The following is a 20,093-nucleotide window of genomic DNA, read 5'->3' as shown; positions in this document are numbered from 1 at the left end:
TCTCAGAGAACGACAGAAAAGAGGCTCGTCTCCTGATGCTGACAGCTCTGAGAGGAGGGGTGCTTTCATACTCCTCTCTTCTCTTTCTCTCGCTCTTGTCCACTTAATGTTCAGCGCACACTGAACTAAAGTCTACGACTGAAGTCTTCCTCAGTTGAGGAAGCATGTTAAAGGAGTTGTTCACTTTAAAAAAAACTTTTGCTGATAATTTACTCACCCCCACGTCATCCAAGATGTCCATGTCTTTCTTTCTTCAGTCGAAAAGAAATTAGATTTTCTCCATATAATGGACTTCAATGGGGACCAAACGGTTCAAGGTCCAAATGAGAGTTTCAGTGCGGCTTCAAAGGGCTTTAAACGACACCAGACGATGAATAAGGGTCTTATCTAGCGAAACGAGCGGTTATTTAAAAAAAAATACAACAGTTTAAGTTTTATAAGCACAAATGGTCGCCTTGCTCTGTTCTGTGATGCGCGTTCGTGACTTCGTGAACTCGTTTATCAAAAAATCTTTTTTCGATTCATGACTCGAAGGGTCCTAGATAAGACCCTTATTCATCGTCTAAAAGCCCTTTGAAATTGCACTGAAACTCTCATTTGGACCTTGAACCGTTTGGACCCCATTGAAGTCCATTATAGGGCGTTTTCACACTTGAAAGTCCGCACCAAGGTCCAAACCAAAGGTCATGTTTTGAAACATTTTATTCTTTCAGAAAGTTTTGGTTTGGTTTCACACGAGCGCACTAAAGAACTTTACGTGACACACTTTTACGTCCTGTCGTCATCATCTATATGGGCTGCATCTTGATTGGTTTAGTAAATGGACGCGCGTCTGACGTCAGCGTGTGGTCAATTCGGCGGGTAACTTTGACAACATGAACGAACAGACGCATATCGTTATAACTATATTGTTTATTTTTATGGCATAATTATTACCGGCAGCACCAACTATACACAAGGCTAGCTCGAATTCGCCAAATGAACGTCCTCGTCGTGCAAACGTTTTATCGTCGCCGACAGGAAAGGAGGAGAAGACTGCAAGTTGACTTCTCATTATGTCATCAGACCATACTTCTATTAAAAACCACGTCTCCTCCTCTCCCCATGTGCTACACGGCTCAGTTTTTCCGGCTTTTTGGGAACCACCGGGACTTCCTGTAAAAGGTCTGAAAGTCATACATAAATGCTGTCACACTATAAACAAACCAAACCTTTTTTCAGTTTGATCCGGACCGAGACTACCTCTTTTCATCGGACCAAATTTCATCTGTTTGGTCCGGGGGAGGTTACACACCTATAATTTTGATGCGGACCAAACTGAAAAGTCCAAAAGTCTGGACCAAACAAGGTACAGTAGGTGTGAAAGGGACCTTCATTTTTTTTTTTTTTTGTAAACAATAGGCTGTATTTTCATACGCTTCACATGCTTCGTTAGATGGCCAACTCATAAAATACCAACACATTCTCATCCTCGGGCGTCATTTAGTGACGCTTTTTCCAATGTGTATACACCCTTTAGCGTCAATATAACTCGCTTCGGTCATAGGTTTAGGTCTGGGGTAGTGTCAGGGTTAGACCACTAGGCGGCGCCTTCTGGCCCATATTTATCTGCGTCTCATATTGACGCTAAAGGGTGCTATCATGTGTGTTGGATGTTTACGTATTGTCAAAAGCATCAGTATATGACACCTTGGGAAAATACCTACATGTTCCCATGAGATCGGATGAATCTAAAATAAATAAATAAATAAAAATAAAATATAATAAATAATAATAAAATAAATAAATAAAATGATCGGATGAATCTCACGACACCTCAGACTTTGAACGACACTCATTTTGCGCTACGGTATGGGTTAATGACAGTGTTTGATCGCACTCCGACAGACGTAAGAAATCCTAATTGCCCCGATGCAAAGATTTAAAGCGAACAGAATCCCTGCCGCTCAAATGCATTAGCGGCGGCTGCATTAAACTAACATGGAAACACGACGTAGCCGTTCTCATTGGCGGAGCGCTGAGAGAGAGAGAGAGTCCCTGCGGGTGCATTCTGCGCTCTACCATAAGCAAACTGAATATGCATTAATGAACTCCATTGAAATGCAAAGTCTAGCAGCAATTTGTTCCATAAAGCTCTTAGGGAAATATGGATTAGACAGAGGGGCGATACATTAGGTGTTTCAGATAGCTTTGAGACGTTGTCTTTTTTTTCTCCACCTTGCTTTTTCTTGACTGAGAGAACCTGCTGTGGTTTCAATATGCATGAAGCCCTTTTCATGTGGGCCGCTCGCTCTCTTTGTCTGTCGCTGTAGGTGGCATGAGGTGGTCAGTGTAAGGCTGGCACGCTGAGCACAGTGTTCTTCACATGCTAAAGGAGTCACACACAACAACACCTTAAATTGTGTTCTGTTGAAGATAGTCAAATCGGGCTAAAGTTTGGATGAGCTACTTAAACGACTTTTAATTTGACACAAGAAACACTATATGGCAGGAGAGCATAATTTATATGTAGTAGAAAACTACATTTCCCTGTAACGTCATCAGAAAAAAAATGCTATATTCTAGAGCCAGACCGATATATCGGCCGGCCGATATTAGGCATTAATAAAATGTACTATTATCTTAATGACTCGTAAATGTTTGTACATTTAGAAAAAGTTGATTGTGGTTTCCAAGCTCATTAATGTTAACGTTAGCGGTCTTCCACTGATGATAGTGGCATTAGCTATAGCTTTGTGGTTAGCTAGTCTATGATGAGCCATAATTTAGCAATAGATAACATCATACTGCAAATTGTAAAACATACATTTTCAATATACAGTGGTCTGAATAAGTTTTGGCACCCATGCTAAAGTTGCCTAAAAAGAGGACTAAAAAATAATCTTTTGGATATTGATCTTAATGCCTTAATTAGAAAAATGAGGAAAACTCCAACCTTTAAGGACACACATTTTCTTTGTGAATGAATAATGCATCATAAATAAATAAATGTTTTTCCTTAAAATACAGGGTGCATAAGTCAGGGCACCCCTATGTTAAATTCCCATAGAGTCAGGCAGATTTTTATTTTTAAAAGCCAGTTATTTCATGGATCCAGGATAATATGCATCCTGATAAAGTTCCCTTGGCCTTTGGAATTAAAATATCGTAAAAATTAAAATATATTGGCATGGTTTTACTTCAGTTCGCCTAATAGCTGGTTTGATTTGCATTGAAAGATGATCTTATGGAAAGTACCCCATGCCAATCTCAAGGCATGGTGAATGGTGTGTGATGATGTGGGGATATTTTAACTCCAAAGGCCAAGGAAACTTTATCAGGATGCATATTATCCTGGATCCATGAAATAACTGGCTTTTAAAAAAAAAAATCTGCCTGACTCTGTGGGAATTTAACATAGGTGTGCCCTGACTTATGCACCCTGTATTTTAAGGAAAAACATTTATTTATGTATGATACATTATTCATTCACAAAGAAAATGTGTGTCCTTAAAGGTTTGAGTTTTCCTCATTTTTCTAATTAAGGCATTAAGATCAATATCCAAAAGATGATTTTTTATTCCTCTTTTTAGGCAACTTTAGCATGGGTGCCAAAACTTATTCACACCACTGTAACAGGCCAAGGAGAGATGATAATTGAAGCGTGTTTCATCTGTTTTTATTTTATTTTTGAAATATCCATTTATACTGATAGTTTGGAAAATGCCTAATATCGGCCGGCCGATATATCGGTCTGGCTCTATTTGGAACTTGATGGACACAAAGCAAACCATGTCACAAAAACCACGGTATATGTGTAACGGTATAGATTGATGTATACAGCCTCGGGCCACCTGAGTGAGTCTGGTTCACACACACTTTCAGGAGGCCCCTGGTGTAGAGAAGAGAGCCACACTGAAGGGCCGAATCAGTGACAGCAGTGGCTGTACGGCTGCTGTTAGACCCTGAAGCGCAGACTTAATTAAACAGACCTCTCTTTAATGAAGTGGTCTCCTCCATCGATCCTGCTGAACATTGGGTCTCTTCCTCTGCTGGGTTGGCTGGCAGCCATTTGGCTTCGCTCTGTCAGCTCCGCGCGGCTAATTAGCTCTGTTGTTCTTTTGCCTCCCTGAGATTTCCTCCCTGTTTCATGTTGAGGAGGGAAATGCAAAGAGGGCTGGATCAGGCATATAACAACACAACTGCCACCCGTCCTTACATCCAAAACACGCTGCAGCGGAGACTGAGACATGTCTTCATGTAAAAGAGCACTCATTGTGTCTGTATGACTGTGTGTGGTTATATATGGTTAAGGGATAGTTCACTTTGAAATTAATTTTTGGTTTTACCTCTAAGGCATCCAAGATGTCTTTGTTTCCACAGTAGTTTCAATTTTGATATTTTTAGTTCAAACCGTTCTTGTCTGTCAGTCATATAATGCAGGTCTATGGTCACCACCTCAGAGCATGCACAGAGAAGTCCAAATTAAATATGATTTAATGACTCGTAAATGTAAGTAGATAGGGTTGGGTATCGTTTGAATTTGAGCGATTCTGATTCCGATTCCTTGTTTCGATTCCGGTTCCTAACGATTCTCGATTCCGATTCTTTTAAGAGGCAGGGTCAAAAAAGTTTAACTAACCTTGCTAACCAACGGCCTTTCTGAAGGAAATACTCCTGTCACAAATACTTCTTTTGTCACAAATTTTGCATTTTGCCGAGATTTCGTTATTTTTAGAAAAGTGTAGCCACACTTTGGATCGCCGACGTAAGCTACTCATGTTCGACACGCGTGGTTATGCCAACACTTCCGGTAGACGCTTCTTCGTAGGTGTTGTTCAGCGGTTTCTTCTTCCGCTCGGCGGACTGTGAATATCGAAACTAGGAATTGAAATTTAAACTTTTGAACGATTTGAAATTTGAACGATTCCGGGAAAAACGAAAAGTTAGTCCCGATTCCAATCGATACTCGATTCTCGATACCCAACCCTATAAGTAGAACACATTGATGGCCTAAGACACGAAACGAGCGGTTTGTGTGAGAAAACGAACACGTTATTTTGTTAGTGTGGGGCTATTTTGAGCTTTGTTAGTGGTATTAACTAGCGATTTTGAATTTTCGTTACTCTCTGCCCTAAATAGTGTTATACTAATCAGTTTTTAGAGATAAAACTCTTTACATTCGATTATCATAAAACAAATCTCAGAGAACGGTCGACTAGGTACCGATGTTTTATTAGACCAAAGGTTCATTATTGCGCTATGATTGAATCTGGAAATAAAGAAAAATGACTGTAATGACATGTCTGTAATTTGACCTCAAACAGATTAATTAATACAGACATCATAAACAACGTGGTTGAACGACCAATTTGCTACAATATGGTTTCAGGAACAGTCATAGCTACTTGATTTCTTCGACGATGCATTGATTTATGTCTTTGTACAGAAACTCACCAATAAATGAATCTGTTTGCAAAATAAAGTACTAGAAACCCAGTCTTGAGTAAAACTGTAAGTGCTCTATCAAAAAAGTAACTTGAGTAGAAGTTGAAGTGCTCTTTAAGCACCACACTTAAGTAGAAGTACTAAAGTATTCAACATTTTTTGTACTTAAGTATGGCAAGTAGTTTATTTAAAAATTCACTACTTAAGTACTAAAAGTACAAGTATTGTGTCATGTAATTATTAAAGAAAGCAGTCAAAAGTTTGAACTAGCAATCAAATAAGGCGTTTTGGCGGGATACAAATTTGCTTTGGCGGCCATTGCAGGACAACCCCTGCATTAGTTGTCAATGTGTGTGTCAATCAATACCATTACCCTATAAAACTGGCGCGTGATTTAGGCAGCATGAAAGCCAAATTGCAACGAATGATTCGTAAAATTTTTATAATTGTAACGAGTAACTAGCAGAACATTAAAAAAATATCGAAGTAAAAGTATTAAATTCATCGAAAATATCTACTGAAGTAAAAGTAGAAGTATGAGAAAAAAACAATACTCTAGTAGAGGACAGATACAGCATTTTAGTACTTAAGTAGTCCTACTTTGTTACTATACATCTCTGCAAACATGATATGAGGCAGGATTGGGATAAGCAGTCTCGATATAGATTTGCCTATATTCTTTTCCTATAGGGGTTTCAAAAAGGTTTTTGTTAAGAGTTGCCATGAACTATGCCAAGGTGAATCACAGCATTATAACCTTTTATTTGAAGCAAAAAATAACTTTGACAATCGGACAGAAAGACAAAGGTACAAGACTGAGTTTTTTGATTGTTATACAGTATGCATGGCCGGCACCTTCAGCAGCTTTGGAGGAATAACCGGAAATAACAATGTGAATACGTGATTGAACTGGCTGATTCGCATCAGTTTTCAGTGTTTAAAGAGGCATTCTTTGTGTGTGGAGCTTTAGACCACAGCAATGACAGGAGATGTTGAAGGTTAGCTCATATCAAGCGCACTCGCTGCAGAACGGCTTCATTCGCCACATTCACACTGAGCCAATTTAGCATCCGCGGAGCAGCATAATAATAAGATATACAATTATACGTATGCTGGACTGACCCGAAACCCTTAGACTGAAATCATGTCCTTATGTATGTATTCAAATAAGACGAGAGGTGTCTCCTTATGTGGGCAAAATGAGGCTCGAGAACGACGCAAATCTGTGAATAGGCGGGAAAGAGGCTGGCGAGGTGAGGCCGCGGCGTCCAGCTTCGCGTTTGTGAGATGCAAACACACACTGTAAAAATTGATTCATGGGAAATATTGAGAACATTTCACTAATGAAACCAAGAGATACATTTTCCTTATTTTTTTAAGGAAACATGCACAATTTTGAGGCTTGAATTGAGGAACCGATTAAGCTGATAAAATTAAGGAAAAAGGGAGATTTATGCGGTTTTATTTTAAGAAAAATAAGACATTTATGCGGTTTTATTTAGAGACACCATTGTTAGTTCCCAGCATGGCTGGTAATGGAGAGGAAATATTGAAGTTGTGTTATTTTACGTGTTTTTGAGTAAAGCGAAACAAGTTATGTTTGACATTTGAAAGAGTTTCTATTATCTTGAAGTTTCGATCGTTCACATTGTGCAGAAGAGTAGGGTGTGCATGTATATGTAGGTATGATCATTGAGTAAACATTTTGCTTTAATACTAGTGCAGTATCAAGTTTGGTTATGTGCTGTATTAGTGGTATACAGTCTTTTAATAATGTAATATAATTCATTCAAATTAATTTAGTCAAATATAAACAGGTTATTTCACACACTTTTGAGCGTCAACTTATAATAAAAAAGCATCTTCACTAAAAATATTATAGACTAAATAATTAAAGGGATTTATTCAGGTAGATGAAGGAAAGAAATCAAGTCAAGTCAAGTCACATTTATTTATATAGCGCTTTTCACAACACAGATTGTATCAAAGCAGCTTCACAGTGATAACATGAAAATCACTCAAAAATATTATGTGCATTATTGTTACCATAATTTTATTCATTAAAATAGCAGTGACATGTTTTACTATTATCATTGACTGAGGTATTTTTACCTGGTAATGAGGAAAATGAAAGGTTAACAATTCAGCTTACTGTAAATGTGAAGCTATTAAATGTTGTAAAGGTCGGATATTTTACAATTCAGGCAAAATTACATTTATCTTCTATTCTTACTTGTGATTCAGTTTTGTTTTATACATTTTTCTGCGAATATTTCAAATCAATTGTTTTTTTTTTCTCCCTTAAACCACTGGTTGCACCATGACCAAAATGGTCAGCATGTTTTTATTTCACTAGCATGATTTAAGAGTAACTTCAAAGCTCTTTCCACCCACTGAGTAACTTAAAGACATGAGACACACAGGCCAGTGATCGCATGTGTTTATTCTGCTCTCTGCTGGTGAAAAAGGTACAGTGCTAAAAAGTGAAGAATAGATAGGCCTACATCAGGACTTAACTACACACATAAGAACGTTCTGCTCAAAGCTGCCAGATACCAAAAAATAAAAAAATAAATAAATAAAATTCAAGATGCACTGAATCCAGTAAATGGCATCTAGTGTTTGTATGGCCTAAAAAGGAAAAAACCTAGTCACTTTTTTAGTACACTCTCAGAAAAAAAAGGTACAAAAGCTGTCACTGGGGCTGTACCTTTTCAAAAGGTAACCTTTTGTCCATTGTAGGTGCTAATAAGGACATTTTAGGTGCTAATATGTACATTTTAGGTGTTGATGTACATTTTAGGTGCTAATAAGTACTTTTTTAGGTGCTAATATGTACTTTTTAATTGCTAATGTGTACATTTTAGGTCCTAATATGTACATGTTAGGTGCTAAAATGTACATTTGAAGTGTTAATGTGTCCATTTTAGGTGCTAATATGTACCACGAAGGCAGTGTTTCCCAACCCTGTTCCTGGCGGCACACCAACACTGCGTGTTTTCTTTGTCTCCCTAAAACACACCCGATTCAACCCATCAGCTCATTAACCCACCTGATTATGAGCTGATGGGTTGAATCAGGTGTGTTTGATAAGGGAGACAAAGAATACACGCAGTGTTGGTGTGCCGCCAGGAACAGGGTTGGGAAACACTGACTTACAGCCCCTGTGGCAGCTTTTGTACCTTTTTTTTCTGAGAGTGTATGGCCTATCAAATTGAATTATATACTAATCTGGGTACTTTCCTGTTATCCGGACCCCACCATATACCATTTGGGAACTATAGTCATCCCTGATTGTTCTTAACCCCAGTGACAGGTAGGATTAGGGGCGTGGTTAGGGGTAGGCCATCGTGGGGTCCGGATAACAGGAAAGTACCCTAATTCAGGTCTAAGGCTATATTTAATAGACTGAATTGGTGGGTCAGTAACATTGTATAAACCTGGGCAAAATGGTGCCAGTCCAAGCCGGTCACAATTAACCCTCTGGGGTTGTTCGTTTCAGAGTCACACTCGAGGTGTTCGGGCCCAAATGGACCCAAAGGGCGGGATTCATATTTAAAAAAAAAAAAAAAATGATTTACTCTTTTTTTAATAATATTTTTTCTTTTCTTTTTTGGTGTTTTGATAAAATTAAAAAAAATATATAATTAGTATTAATGCAATAATTATGACAAAATTTCCCCCCATTGAACATAATAGAAAAAATATTTAATTTTTTTTTTTTTTTTTTTTAAGCTGTATTTCATTTTAGAGTCAAGCCTAGGCCTCATAAAAGCAATTTTTGAAATGAGATGGATACCATCTGGTGGACAAACTGAGCATTTTAAAAATGCAAAACACATGTATAATCTGAATTTTTAGTGTGTTTGTGTATAAAAGTGTGTGTGTGTGTGTGTCTGGATGTGTTTGTTTTGCACTCTTGATGTTTTATAGATTCACCCCTTCACTGTTGTGTGCTTTTTTTTCAAGATCGTGGCTGATTTGTAGGTTGTACGCACAAAAAAACTCAGTATTTTCACATTTTTGCCAATTTCCCATTCATTTTCCATGCGGGTCCATTTGGACCCCAATACCCCAAGTGTGACTATTATTTGTCCCCAATTTTTTTGGGTGTTCAAATACCAAATACCAACAAAGTCACCAAATTTCGGACCATTTCGAGAAAGCTGTGATATAAAAAAAAAAAAAAATTATTTAAATTCATCCATTTGGGCCGAACAACCCCAGAGCATATTGTCACTGCACATAGGCTCATGTAAATCAATATTAATATCTAGGCCTAAATTAGTCTCTCTTCCTCGTGTCCCTCATCTGCTGTGACTGTCCTGCAACACCACATGGTGGTCACCCTACGTCCAACATCAGCAACTGCATAAAAATCATGCAGTTTAAGCTACAAGAATTATATTGTAAAAAAAGTGCTGTGCCTGCAGGAAAAAAATGCACATCGATAGGATCGCTCTTATCTTCCACAAGCCTGTCTGAGAATACGGTTCTTCTGAAGGATTTCCAAGCTCCACGTGTGTCATCGCAACGACATCTCCCGCTTTACCTCAAACACATCCGCAAATGAACGACCAATGCCTGTATGTTTTTAAAATCCCTCACTCATCCGCGTATTCCCCTCAGAATCAATGGCGAGCGCTGTTTCCCCGCTGACAGCCCCAGAGAAACGCACCTCTAATCATGGCAGGGTGTCTGAACGCAAACACCGAGAATGACATCCCGTGCCAACAATGCACATCCGACACTTCTCTCTCCCTCCAGATCCCTCCTCTTAGCTCCCTCGCATTGTTTTCCACGCTTGTCTCCCGGCAGCGGGAGCGTTTCCCTCTCTTAGTGTCAATTAAAAGAGTGAACTCTCTGCATTTGTCAACATATCATCTCCGGGCCCCGGCGTGACGCGCCGATGATTTGTCGGTTCTTCCTGACACGGTGTGGGAGACGGTGATCTCCCTCATTAGAGACAGAGCGAGAGCCATCATATCTGACATGATACTTACCAGCTGAAACCCCTCCACCCTCATCCACGAGGCTGTCAGGCTTGACATATATGGCAAGCCGTTTTAGCTTAAATTTTATCCAACCATACTCGTCATTATTGCATTTTTACCAGTAAGAATTCAATTAGGAAAGCTTTACAATTTAATTCCTACTAGTAGCAATTACAATTATAGAGCTCTCTAATTAAATTCTTACTAATAACAATTACGATTAGAGAGCTGTCTAATTCGATTTTTACTAATTGCAGAGCTCTTTAATTGAATTGCTCTTTAATTTACTAGTAAGAATTCAATTAGAGAGCTCTCTAAATCAGTTTTTACTAGTAAGAGTTACATTAATAGAGCTCTTTAATGCAATTATTACAATTAAAAACTGATTTAGAGAGCTCAATTCAATTCTAAGAATGCAATTGCAGAGCTCTGCAATTCAATTAGAGAGCTCTTTAATGCAATTTTTACTAGTAACAATTAAATTAGAGAGCTCTACAATTCAATTCTTACTAGTATATAGCAATTACAATTAGAGAGCTCTCTAAATCAATTCTTACTAGTGAAAATACAATTACAGAGCTCTATTCAATTATTACTAGTAACAAATACAATTGCAGAGCTCTCTAATTTTGACTTCCATTCATTTTTAATTACAGAGCTCTCAAATTGAATTGTACTACTAAGAATTACAATTAGAGAGCTCAACAAATGCATTTTTACTAATGTCTCCATTGATTTCCATTCATTTTTAATTACAGAGCTCTCAAATTGAATTGTACTACTAAGAATTACAATTAGAGAGCTCAACAAATGCATTTTTACTAATGTCTCCATTGATTTCCATTCATTTTTAATTACAGAGCTCTCAAATTGAATTGTACTACTAAGAATTACAATTAGAGAGCTCAACAAATGCATTTTTACTAATGTCTCCATTGATTTCCATTCATTTTTAATTACAGAGCTCTCAAATTGAATTGTTACTAGTAAGAATTAATATTATTGAGTTCTACAATTAAATTCTTACTAGTAACAACTCAATTGCAGAGCTCTTTAATTCAATTAAAGAGCTCTTGAATTGAATTGTTACTAGTAAGAATGCAATTACAGAGCTCTCAGATTCAATTGTTACTAGTAACAATTATATTTGTAGAGCTCTCTAATTCAGTTATTAGTAAGAATGCAATTTTAGAGCTCTTTAATTCAATTACAGAGCTCTGCAATTATTCATATCTTTAATTCATTTTTTTACTAGTAAAAATTAAATTAGAGAGCTCTCCAATTGCATTCTTACTAGTAAAAACTGAATTAGAGAGCTCTCTAATTGTAATTCTTATAATAATTGAATTAGAGAGCTCTCTAAATGTTATTCTTACTAGTAACAATTCAGAGCTCTCTAATTAAAAATGAATGGAAGTCAATGGAGACATATGACTAGTAAAAATTCATTTGTAGAGCTCTCTAATTGAATTGTTGCTAGTAAAAATGCAATTACGACAACGTATAATTTAAGCTAAAACGGCTTGCCATGTGTCATATCATAACCATTAAAAAGATGATTGCGACTTTTTTCAATTACCAGTTTTCATCTCACAATTCTGACTTTATAAATCGTAATTGCGAGAAAATATAAAGTCATAATTTTGAGATATAAACTTACAATTCTGACCGTTTTGCTCGCAATTCTAAACTCGTTTGATCAGAGTTGCGAGATACTCGCAATAGCGAGAAAAAAGGTCAGAATTGCGAGTTTATTTCTTGAACTTGAAAAAATGCTTAACATAGCTTAATGTAGCTACAAAGACAGTGATGTTAAAAGGCCAAACTCAGTAAACGCCACACTAATAAAGCATACACTGTACAAAAAAGCAGATGAGCCCAGAATATGAAAGCAACACGTTTAATTAAGTGGAAACAAGCTTCCATGGACTGTAACGTAAGAACACTGTGTGTAACTCACAATCTGTTATGTTATCGCTAGCAATTTAGCGATATGCTAATTAGCATGTGCACTAGAATTTGATTTAAAGTTGCTGTTGAATTGCTATGTGAAAAAATTAGGGCTGTGCAAAAATTAATTGCGATTACTCGCATCCAAAATAAAAGTCAGTGTTTACATAATATATTTGTGTGTGCTGTATATAATTATTTTGTATATATAAATACCTATGCATACATGTATATATTTAAGAATTATTTGCGCTTAAATTCTGTATATATATATAAATACATAATCTATATTATATAAATATAAATATTTTGTATATGAATAACACATTTTCTTAAATATATACATGCATGTGTGTGTATTAATATATATAAAATAATTATATATAGCACACACAAATATATCATATAAACACAGACTTTTATTTTGGATGCGATTAATCGCAATTAATTTTTGCACAGCCCTAGAAAAAATACTTAGTATTTTTTTTGTACTTTAAATTATTTAGACATTGCTCTCAATGCTGTGTGCGATAACTTTACAGTATATGTGATTCCCTTATCTTCATTTGTCCTCATGTGATGATGTCATGTGCTTCCCTAGTCTCATGTGTTATGTTGTCGTTCGTCTTGTTTGTGTACGGGTGTGTCTTGGTTACTCAGTTCCTGTGTATTGAAGCCCTTGTGTTTGCCTTGTAGTATTGTGCCTGTAACATTGTCATGTCATGTTTGTTGGAAGTTAATCTGCACTTGGATTCTCACTCTTGCCTTCAGTGGGCATTCATTGCATATGATTTGTTTTTTTTACTGTATACAGGTTATTTAGCTACATATGATTTATGTACTGGATTTAAGAAAGTGAATGAAGATCAACTTCATCAACAACAAAAATTCATCAGTGATCACCAGCGCTTTCGAGCCCTTTTTCAAAATGAATCAAGTACTTCTCAAACAAATATCACTGATAATATTGTGGTCAATAAAACAAAATACATTTCATTATAATTAATATGACTATATACGAAACTAAAGTCACCTAAATTCACGTTTCTGTCAATCTGAGGTTGCTTTTGATTGCGTAATCTGTTGTCATCATCTTTACCTTAAAGGAGAACTCCGGCGAACAATGAACCTTTGGTCTAATAAAACATCGGTACCTAGTCAATCGTTTTCTGAGATTTGTTTTCATGATAATCGAATGTAAAGAGTTTTATCTCTAAAAACTGTTTAGCGTATAATGCTAGTAATAGGGGCATTGACTAAGTAAAAAGAAATCGCTAGTTTATACCACTATTAAGGCTCAAAATAGCCCCACACTAACACAGTAACATAATGAGGCTCCATACATGCAAAACGAAGCATTGAGAACTTTGTAAGTGTACAGACCGTTTAATAAGAAGATACTTTATGAAGACAGTTCACTTCGTGTATACAGACAGGAGCCATCTTAGAAAATAGTCTCGATAAGTCGATCCCCGAACGCCGCTCATACAGTTCAGAAGTTCGCTAAACTTCATAGTTCAGATCACTCAGCACGACGTTCGTGGTTTGACTTATCGAGACTATTTTCTAAGATGGCTCCTGTCTGTATACGCGAAGTGAACTGTCTTCATAAAGTATCTTCTTATTAAACGGTCTGTACACTTACAAAGTTCTCAATGCTTCGTTTTGCATGTATGGAGCCTCATTATAGTATATACATATACATTAACTTTATGTGTTATTTTTAATTTTTATTTTATTTTTTTTCTCTCTCTCTTTTGTGTTACATGATTTATGACATGATTTCTAAATGACTGACCGAAGAAATAAATAAATACAATAAATAAATACAAATTATGTTACTGTGTTAGTGTTGGGCTATTTTGAGCCTTGTTAGTGGTATAAACTAGCGATTTCTTTTTACTTAGTCAATGCCCCCATTACTACTGTAGCATTATACGCTAAACAGTTTTTAGAGATAAAACTCTTTATATTTGATTATCATGAAAACAAATCTCAGAGAACGATTGACTAGGTACCGATGTTTTATTAGACCAAAGGTTCATTGTTCGCCGGAGTTCTCCTTTAAATGCTAAATGCAATGTACTTCCCATTCTCTTCAATCTAAAACAGATTCTTACATGTGTAATCCCACAGTTTATTTTAATTATTGTGATCACTTCGCTTTTCTGCTTCTTGATTTGTGGTGGAGCAGGGCCTCCAAGAAAAAGAAAAAAGGAAAAACCTGAAACAAGAAAATAAAGATCATTTTGTTACTTCTAATACAGAAATCGTGTCCACCCAGTCGGCCTTCGTCAGGTAGCTTAGTATAATATAACCCAAAAGCTCCATCTGACCACAGGCCGACAGTCCTTATTGTTTTAACAAAATTATATTATAAAGACGATCGCTGTTTTAAACGACATCCTTTTGCCAAGTGCACCCAGCCTGTTTCAGTAGTTCTTCAATCATTTTTTCCGGTTTTTCCAGTCTTGCAACAGTATTAAAAGGCTAAACTAGCCTACTGATGATGCAAACTACAGGCAGACAAATGAGCCCAGAATATGAGCAGAAAGTGGATACTAAAAGACACTGGATACAAAATTTGGTATGTGAAAATCACCATCTTAGTCCATTAAGTTAAGCATTCTTTTGTGGTTTTCTACGTGAGGAAAACTTTTAACATGCAATTTGGTTTATTCTGGCTTGTTATATTTGATTGTACAGTATATATAAATCTTTTATACTGTTTTAATGCACGTGCTTCTGTGTCTGTTGAACATTTTAGAAATTTTTTCACAGCCATAAAGAGGTACAGCTACAGTTCTTCGGCATCCCTCGGGCTATCGTTATAGGGGGTTTAATACTTATTTGAGATTCTCATTTGTTAAATAACATTTGTCTCTCGCAGTCGTTCTGTTGGATTTCCACTCCAGAGAACGCTATAGACGGATTCACACACTGTCAAAAAAAAAAACTGTTTTTGTTTTTTCACTGTTTGTTTGATGCTAGGAATAATTTGAATATCAAATAAAATGTTATGACCAAAGGCAAAGTCAACGTACTTTTTCCAGTAACCTTATACCTCTCTTTCCATGAAGGTGTCATATGGCCAAACCTTAAATATTTAGTGTGTGTCTGAAGATCCCGGTTCCCCAGGTGTCTTCTTTAAGGTTAAGACTTAAAGGTGCAATGTGTAACAAAGTTGAGTATCTATTAACAGAAATGCAATATGACATCCATAACTATGTTTTCAGTGGTGTATAAAGAACTTACTTAATTAGCCGTAATGTTTTTATTACCTTAGAATGAGACATCAATAGCTCCATAACCGCGGGAATCCCCTTCTATGAAGGTCGCCATGTTGTGACGTCATATTCCTACCGTAGCCGAACGCGAACAAACAGCGCTACAGAACGCGTTTCATCACTACCTTGAAAGAGAAGTAGCGGAAAGCTGGAAGCTAGCCTTACACTCCGTGAGTAGTGTTTTTTCCCTTGTGAGTGGTGTAAAATATGTAGTTAGGATTGTTTCATGTAACTTAGTTCTCCCTCGCTGTGTTATGGGTTTGTTATGTTGGGGATAGATGTGCTGTTACGTTCGTGAGACAGCTGATGATTAGTATTCATGTCATTGACCGTAAAACAGTACGTTACAGGAATCACTAACCCGTCGATAGAGACTTTTACTAAAGTCTTTTATCACTAAAGTCGATCGCGAAGAATTTTAAAAATCAGAGAAAAAAAGCCTATTGTGTGTAGTAAATAGTATCTATGGGATGCGGAGATGACATGATTGTAACAGCGCGCGCACTTCCGACCTTTGGACTCATGCAGACGCGTCCCAGCTCAGCCACAGTAATGCCAGACGCTCAACAGCTCATATTAGCCAGCTAAACTATTACTACCCTGTTAGAAAAAATATATAGCTGCTCCCTCGCTGTATTATGGGTTTGCTACAGTATGTGGGGAGAAATGTGCTGCTGGTTACGTTTGTGAGACAATCAGCTGATTATTATTTTATTAAATTATATATTAAAACCCTTGATCCTCACCTGACTATGGCTTTGTAAACAGACAGTATTCATGATGTGGTTTATAATGGACTGTGGTACAGAAACAGTGACAATGTTACACACTCTTGGCTTACTCTGGCTATTCTCTGCTGTCTCAGCCGACGAGATGTTTGTCCCGTTTTAGCAACCGTAGCTTCTTCGAAAGGGAGGGGTGAGCAGTGGGCTGAGCCCTTGGTGCAAACTCGCAACCGAACCACTAGATGTCGCTAAAAGTCACACATTGCTCCTTTAAATTGATGCAATATAACTATAATAAATGACCCCATACGCACCGCAGACAAGTGTTTGTGCACAAACATCCACGTCAAGAAAGTAATACAGGAATTTGATCGTATTGTTGTGGATATACTGGATCTCCTGGTTGTGTACACACTGGTTTTGCCGGCCTGTGTTTTGTACTGTATGTTCCCACACAATAATGTCTTCAAACAAACTCCTTAAATTTGCTCTGTAGGATTTGTGTTTACATATCTGTAGCTCTGCCCTACTAACCCTCAAGTTAAACCTGTATAAATGTCTTTTTTTTCTGCTGAACGCAAAGATAAATTCTCTATATATTGATATTAAATTATTTTCTATATTTTTAAAATAATTTTTAGGAGACATTGTTTTTCCCAGCAGGTTTTCCACCTTATATTGTTAACGCCATTCTTTCTTCCTCATATCTTTTACAGTTGAATAAAATGTGTTTTATTGTCTCTTGTGTGTTACAGTGGGTGCAAAGTCCAGTGTGGTGTTTTCCTTTTCTATGTGATGTGAAGTCGAGTAATTATCTTTTCTCCTTTTGGATTTCTGGCCCGCCTAAAGCTTACGTCTACTTGTTTTTGTACATTATATAAATGTCGTCCAGTTTCAGCTATATCCCAGTATTCTTGCCATATTTTGTTTATATTTCCCTTTATAATGGTTTTCATTTCTGCTCTACATAACGGTACTTGTTTATCAACTTTTTTCCTGTTTTATCAACCCGATCTCACGACCAATTCGTACGAATTCGACGAATGATTAAAAAGTGGCTAATTCGTAACAATTCATACGAACTCACTCGTACGAATTAATACGATTTTGCTAAATCGTACATATTTTACGAATTGGCCAATTCGTATGAATTCGTACGAATGACCTACCCCTTACCCCGCCCCTAAACCTAACCATCACGTGGGTTTAGACAAATCGTACGAATTAGTACGAGTGAGGTCGTACGAATTAGTACGAATTAGACACTTTTTAATCATGCGTCGAATTCGTACGAATTGGTCGTGAGATAGTGTTGGTTTTATTGATCCTTTAGCCAAAACATCTACAATCTCATTTCATCATTTTATTTTTTCCCGCATTAATTTCCCACATGTCTAGTACAATTATGTGGTTTTGTTTTATTAATACTATGTATACTTTTTTCTTGATTTACCCTGAAAGAATGGAAGTGAAATGTGACAACATGCCCCATAGGTGCCTCACATTGTAACATCACCATATAACAGTTTAAAATGCTATCTCATCTAATCCAAAAAAACAAGTCAAACCAAAATATTTTCGTAATAAAATACAATTATTAACTTTTTCACATAAAGTAAATGGCATTTTTTTTAATAATTAAAAATAAATAATTTTTGAATATGACAACAAACACACCATAAAACACAGCTATACAGCATAGTTCAAAGCAAAATAATAATTAATCATTTCTGTACATTGACTCTCAGTCTTTGTTGGTCATGTTTTCTCAATAGAATTCATCAAAGTATAGAATATAAAAGCATATTTCTAATAGGGGCACATTGTAACCCAGTATGATAACATGCCCCGACTGCACAACTGGGTTTAAACCCTGCTAGTGTCTTCTGCTAGTTAACGAAGCATTAAAGAACAAGAATAAAATAATATGAGATTTGTCTAAACTTAAGTAAGAATTAAATGTTCAGTGATATCTTACAAAGATTTCAGATTTCATTTGGTGCAGTTTTTCTCTATATAGTGTTGAAATGGCAACTAGTAAATACACCAAGTTTCATCATGCCAGCATGTGTGGTGTAAGTATTTAAAACAAGCGTGTTACAACTAGCCCCGCGTTACTTTGTGCCTCGTGCTGCCCTACCTCTTTTTAGCTCAAATAGAGTAAATGCCAAGTGCAGATCTCTTAGATCTTTCTACTATTACTGGATTTTGAGCAAATGTCTGGTCTCTACACTGTAAAAAAAAGTAAAATAAAAAAAGTTTTCCTGTTAAAAATACAGTAGCAACATTTTAGGGTTTACAGACTTTTAATCATACATAATTTTACAGCAATAAACCGTCTTTTTTTATCTGATATAATGTTAATTTACTGACCTTTTGAAGTAATAATATCTGTTTTGCTCCATTGTAATACACTTACAGCCAACAATCTACTCAAGAGTCAAGTCACATGACCAATCAAAGCTCATCATAAGCAGCTCTTCCACAAGAAAATCAACACTATTGAAATTTAAAAAATGCAATAAGCATTAATTTAACAACATTAAAGCTAACATAAAAACGTACATAACTGATTAGAAAAAAACTAAGAAAATTATGAAGAAACAGTTATTTTGTGTTAACTCAAGGAAGGGAATTGTGGGAATGTCAATTTACATTTTTTCACTGTAAATTTTACATTGATTTATTCTTTTTCACTTCCAAAAACTATTTTTTCAGTAAAATTACATTAATGTACCATTTATATACATATACATATCACAGCTAGCATTTTTCTTTTTTGTATTTACCATTAAAATCACAATTTTTTACAGTGTGCACAGCTGTTATGGATAGATTTTCAGAGCTGTGAATCTTCAAAAAAGATCAGCTTTTTCAACATTACTTATTGCATTTTTATCATTACTAGCTACATTACACATGGTATTTACACATTGTTTCTTATTCCACTCATTTTCCTTATTGTTCTCCATATGTCTGATAACTGAGTTTCTCTTCTAATTCTAATACAGAATAGTAGGAAACAGCTGAGTGCAATCAATGAATGAACTGATGAGTGACAGACAGAATGCTGGGAAATGTCAAATGTGAAAGACACTGTGTGAGAGCCATAGAGTCTAATGGAAAACAAGGGAACACAACCAGACACTTGCTGCGTCCCAATTCGCATACTACCCGTCCTAAATAGTATTCGAAAATAGAATTAGTACGTCCCAAATCGTAGTATGTTGAAATGAGTGTTTCAAAGATACCCGGATGGTCTACTTTTTCCAGTCAGAATCCGAAGTGTAGATCGATGCACACTCTAACGGCTGATATTGCCCACAACCCTTTGCGCGTTGAACGAGGATTCGGTTAGAACTGCAAACACGAGTAAAAAGTGTTAAAAAAAAACTACAGACACGTAGTCGATACGGAGGACGCGCGAGTCCCCGCGGTTGTGTAGAGAGGTTTAGATAAAGAACTTCGAGTGATTAATTATCAGTAGGCCTATCTAACCTGACGAAAATTAATTTATTCAATGTTGTCCACATTATATTGCATTTGCAGCAGCATTGTGAACTTTTGTAAAGACAGGTTTAGCCATTACGTTTTAAATGCATCATCATATTCAAATTGCAAACACGAGGAGAGCATGAAAGACCCACAACTGACAGATGAACCTGCTCTCGTTCGGAAACCCGTTTGGTGCTCGCTCGTCTCGAAACGGT

The sequence above is a fragment of the Pimephales promelas genome, chromosome 14 (genome assembly GCF_988280905.1).
Source record: "Pimephales promelas chromosome 14, fPimPro1.hap1.1, whole genome shotgun sequence".
Lineage (NCBI taxonomy): Eukaryota > Metazoa > Chordata > Actinopteri > Cypriniformes > Leuciscidae > Pimephales > Pimephales promelas.
This window is presented reverse-complemented; position numbering follows the sequence as displayed.